Genomic DNA, 5,163 nt, shown 5'->3' on the forward strand with positions numbered 1-5,163 from the left:
TAGGTGCAAAAATGTCCAAGGTCGTCGTCGCAGCAAAAAGCAACACTGCACAGTGCAGCGTGGTAATCGCACCCAGGGACGTATCCTCGCCCAAGAGATGGAAAACGAGCGGGACAGCATTGCAACGACGAGAAAGTCAGCTAAAGATCTCAACGCACGACGGATACAGTGCACCATGTAAGGCGCCCTTCCCCAATTGGCTCGCTCTTGGGAAGAATTTAGAATGATGGAGGTCAAACCCGAGAGGGGACCATCACACAAGGCCGAAACTTTTGAGACTCCTTTTAGTCGCCTCTTACGACAAGCAGGAATACCGCGGGCCTATTCTAACCCCCGAACCCGCAGGGGGCGGGGGGACGGGGACGGGCGAGAAAGGAATGGGAAAGAACTCATGATGTCAGCTGCATCGGTACTTAATGCGGAATCAGCGGCGCCAAGTGAAAAAGCATGCCAGACAGGGATTCGAACAGGGATCTCATGTTTACTCGGCAGTTATGCTAACCACTGCGCCACCTGGACACAGAATATATCGCAATAACATCTCCTAGCTGACCCATATTCCCACCTAGCGCCACCTATCCGCAGCCCTAATCCATGTTCTTCATGCTGCTTACATTGAGATTACCAAGGAGGACATGGACAGAGACTGTGGGCAGGTGACACTAGGTGATAATGTGTATCGGTGAAGGGGAGGGGGTATACCGAGGTAGTCCAATAAACACGGTGTCCGGATGGCGCAGTGGTTAATGGAACTGCCCAGCAAGCAGGAGACCCAGGTTCGAATCCCGGTCTGCCACGTATTTTCACTCGGCGCTGCTGAGTCCGCATACAGTCGCGGTGCAGCTGATATCATGAGTTCCTTCCCTTTCCTATCCTTTTTCCCCACAGCCCTTCCTCGACCTTCACTTTAGATAATATGCATAACAACTACAGATTCCGCGGGTGTCTGTTCTTTCGAACATGTTTACCACTTCCATTGTAGATGCAAAATCACATTAGACCTCATACGGGAATCTGAAAATAGTGAGCATAGAGGACATGACACTAGCTGAGAGCATGAATCGGCCTCCGGCCGGAGTGGCCGAGCGGATCTAGGCGCTACAGTCTGGAACCGCGCGACCGCTACAGTCGCAGGTTCGAATCCTGCCTCGAGCATGGATGTATGAGATGTCCTTAGGTTAGTTAGGTTTACGTAGTTCTAAGTTCTAGGGGTCTGATGACCTCAGAAGTTGTCCCATAGCGCTCAGGGCCATTTGCACCATGGGTCGGCCATGGGATGTACTGTGATAGTCCTCGCGGTTGCGATAAACAACGTGTTTGGGTGGCGCTGTGATTAACGCAACTGCCTAGGAAGCAGGAGATCCCGGGTTCGAATCCCAGGCTGGCATGCATTTTCACTCGTCGCCGCTGATTCCGCATAAAGTGCCGATGCAGCTGACATCTTGAGCTCCTTTGCTTTCCATTCTCCGTGGTTTGAATTCAAAGATATAGTATCGACAGTAACGGAGAGATTTATACCCAATAAATTAACAAAAGACGGAGCTGATTCCTCTTGGTAGACAAAACGGGCCAGAACACTGTTGCAGAAACAACGGGAAAAGCATCCCAGACTTAAACGAACGCAAAATCTCCAACATAGGCAATCTTTTACTGAAGCTCGACATTAAGCGTGGACTTTAAAGCGAGATGCTTATAATAGTTTCCACATTGAAACATTGTCTCGAAACCTGTTAGAAAATCCAAAGAAATTCTGCTCGTATGTAAAATATGCTAGCCGAAAGACGCAATCAGTGCTTTCTCTACGCAATAGCAATGAAAATATTATCGATGACTTCTTCTTTTCTTCTTCGGTAGCGCTACAGCCCTTGGTGAGTCTTCAAACTGTACTTCTAAGCTTTTACGTAAACAAAAAGTTGCAATGTCTGCTGCTATCAAATAAAACTTTGCCTGTTAGTTCATGTACCAAAAAATGTTCATCTTAGCATTCATCTGTCTATATTTTAAATGTTAAGTAGCCTACTTGTATTCACGGCTACTAGATGGCACTCTTGGTGTAATGTTCATCTGCCCGCACTTGCAACGCGGGCGCCTCAGTCTGTTGCTACCTGTGGCTTTATGCGTATGAGCAGCCCATAGTGACAAATTCTTTATGGCTTGATATGTATCTTATACGTGACATGTAAGTACTGTTTATTTCTTGTACCGTTAGTCAGTACTTACACTTTTATATAAAAAATTTTCCCATAGTTTTGTACTTACGTTATTGGCCACATTGAATATTTAATTTCTGCTGAAGGCACACGTAGAAGTATCGGGACCAGGTCAAAAGACTTAAATTTTGTGACCGAGGGCTGTAATTGCTTTAACTTTAATTTGCAAACAGTCGCTGACTACGCAGTCATGTTTACAACTTTTAAAAAAAGTTCTTCAACGATCTTCCTCCACATTTCTCGGTTGTTCGCTGCTCTTTTCCGCCCCCGGACTCCCATACTGGAAAGATCCACTATAACGCCCTCAATCTATTTTGCTCTAGGCCATCATTTTCTTTGGCATTCTATCCTTTGCCATTTTCTCGACGTTCCCTAGCCTTCGTATTCGCTATGATTTCACAATTTTTACTATGATTCTACTTTGTATTAACACTTGTAACCCGGCGTTGTAGCGTATTCTCCAGCCTTCTTCCTCCCTTATTGGACCACAGATATTGCTTAGCATTTTCCGCTCAAAGGTTCATAGTGAATTTTTTTCATGTTCTGTCAGTGTCAATACATTTGACCCGTACGTGATAACTGGGCCGACTAGGGAGTTATATATTAGCAATCTTGTTTTCCTTGTAACAACGCTATTTCTGAAAAGTTGCATATTTGCAAAGTAAGCTCTGTTTCCTGCTTGTATTCTTTCCCTTACAGCCTTTCCAATACTGTAGGCGTGTCATTATCGACAACAGTGCTGCTAAACCAGAGTTACTGAACGCAGCCTTCTGAAATCGTTCACCAAAGTAAACCGAAGTAAATATTCCAGAATTAGAATCAAGAACAGCTACCAACATGGGTAACTTAGAAGTGAATATCCTCGCAGTAATGAAGCAACTTAAATAACTTCATAAAAGCAAGTCTTCCCGTCCAGGCTGTATACCAATCAGGTTCCTATCAGAGTATGCTGATGCAATAGCTTCATGCTTAACAAGCATATACAACCGCTCACTCGGCGAAACATCCATGCCTAGAATGTTGGACAGGTCATACCACTATTGAAGAAAGCAGTAGGAGTAATCCACTAAATTACAAGCCCATATCATTAAACTCGTTATGCAGCAGGATTTTGGAACATATATTTTGATCGATCATTATTATTTACCTCGAAGAGAACGCTGTATTGACAGAGAGTCAGTATGGATTTAGAAAACATCGTTCTTGTTAAGCACACCAATCTCTTTATTCACACGAAGTGTTGAGTGCTGTTGATAAGGGATTGCAATCTGATTCCGAGTTTCTACATTTCCCGAAGGCTTTGGACACCATACCTCACAAACGGCTTATAATGAAATTGCGTGCTTAAGGAATATCGCCTCAATTATGCGACTGGATTAGTGATTTCCTATCAAAGAGGTCACAGTTCGTAGTAATGACGGAAAGTCATCGACTGAAGCAGAAGTGATTTCTGGCGTTTCCCAAGGTAGTGTTATACGCCCTCTGCTGTTCCTTATCTATATAAACGATTTAGGAGACAGTTTGAGCAGCCGTATAGGTTGTTTGGAGGTGATGTTGCCGTTCATCGTCTAATAAAGCCATCAGAACAATTGGCAAAACGGTTTAGATAAGATTTCTGTGTGGTACGAGAATTTGCAACTGACCCTAAATAATGAAAAGAGTGGTCATTGACATTAGTGCTAAAAAGAATCCGCTAGACTTCGGTTACGCGATGAATCACTCAACTCTAAAGGTCATAAATTCAACTAAATACCTAGGAATTACAATTACGAAGAACTTAAATTGGAAAGAAAATATGTTGTTGGGACGGCGAACCAAAGACTGCGATTTATTGGTGGAATATTTACAGGATGCAACAGAGCTACTAGAGAGACTGCCTACATTGCATTTGTCCGTCATCTTTTGAAGTACTGACGCGCGGTGCGGGATCCTTATCAGATGGGTTAACGGGGTAGATCGTGAAAGATCAAAGAAGAGCAACACGTTTTGTATCATCGAGAAATAGGGGAGAGAGTGTCACAGATATGGTACAGGATTTGGGGTGGACAAAATTAAAACAAAGGCGTCTCTCGTTGCGGCGGGACCTTCTCACGAAATTTTAGTTGTCAACTTTCTCCTCCAAATGCGAAAACATTTTGATGACGCAGTCCTACATAGGGAGAAACGATCGTCGTAACAAAATAAGGAAAATCAAAGCTCGCACGGAAAGATATAGGTGTTCGTTCTTTTCCGCGTGCTCTTGGAGAGTGGAATAATAGAGAATTATTGTGAACGTCGTTCGATGAACCCTCTGCCAGGCATTTAAGAGAGATTTGCAAGGTATCCATGTAGATGTAGATGTACACCTATTGTTCTTTCACTAGCGCCCCTGGGCTCCCGACGTAATCTCACCACCGCACTCCACGCTATGCCATCCTGTATCTATAAGGTCCACGCTTCACCGACACCTACAAGACGAAACTTCCTGACAGATTAAAACTGTGTGCCGGACCGAGACTCGAACTCGGGACCTTTGCCTTTCGCGGGCAAGTGCTCTACCAACTGAGCTATCCAAGCACGACTCACGCCCCGTCCTCACAGCTTTACTTCTGCCGGTATCTTCCAAACTTTACAGAAGCTCTCCTGCGAACTTTGCAGAACTAACACTTGTGGTAGAGCACTTGCCCGCGAAAGGCAAAGGTCCCGCCCGAGTTCGAGTCTCGGTCCGGAACACAGTTTTAATCTGCTAGGAAGTTTCATATCAGCGCACACTCCGCTGCAGAGTGAAAATCTCATTCTGGGCCTACAAGACGGTTCACTGATTGTTGTCCTTTTAGTAAAGCACGTTTAAGGATTATATCGCAAACAACAGACAGTAACTGATTATTAATAAGCGATCGAAAATAACTAAATGACTACTCCTATTTATTCTGCTTTTAGGGCATAATGCCCTGCTAAATATAACGCCGAGTCT

General features: G+C 44.4%; 1 non-coding gene across 1 annotated transcript; it reads right to left on the reverse strand.

Annotated features, from left to right (window-relative positions):
* Positions 1-4,692: 4,692 nt before the first annotated feature.
* Trnas-cga (transfer RNA serine (anticodon CGA)) lies at positions 4,693-4,767 on the reverse strand. The gene has a single exon. It is a non-coding gene; the product is annotated as a tRNA-Ser (tRNA).
* Between the last annotated feature and the right edge of the window lie 396 nt (positions 4,768-5,163).

The sequence above is a fragment of the Schistocerca cancellata genome, chromosome 2, assembly GCF_023864275.1.
Source record: "Schistocerca cancellata isolate TAMUIC-IGC-003103 chromosome 2, iqSchCanc2.1, whole genome shotgun sequence".
NCBI lineage: Eukaryota > Metazoa > Arthropoda > Insecta > Orthoptera > Acrididae > Schistocerca > Schistocerca cancellata.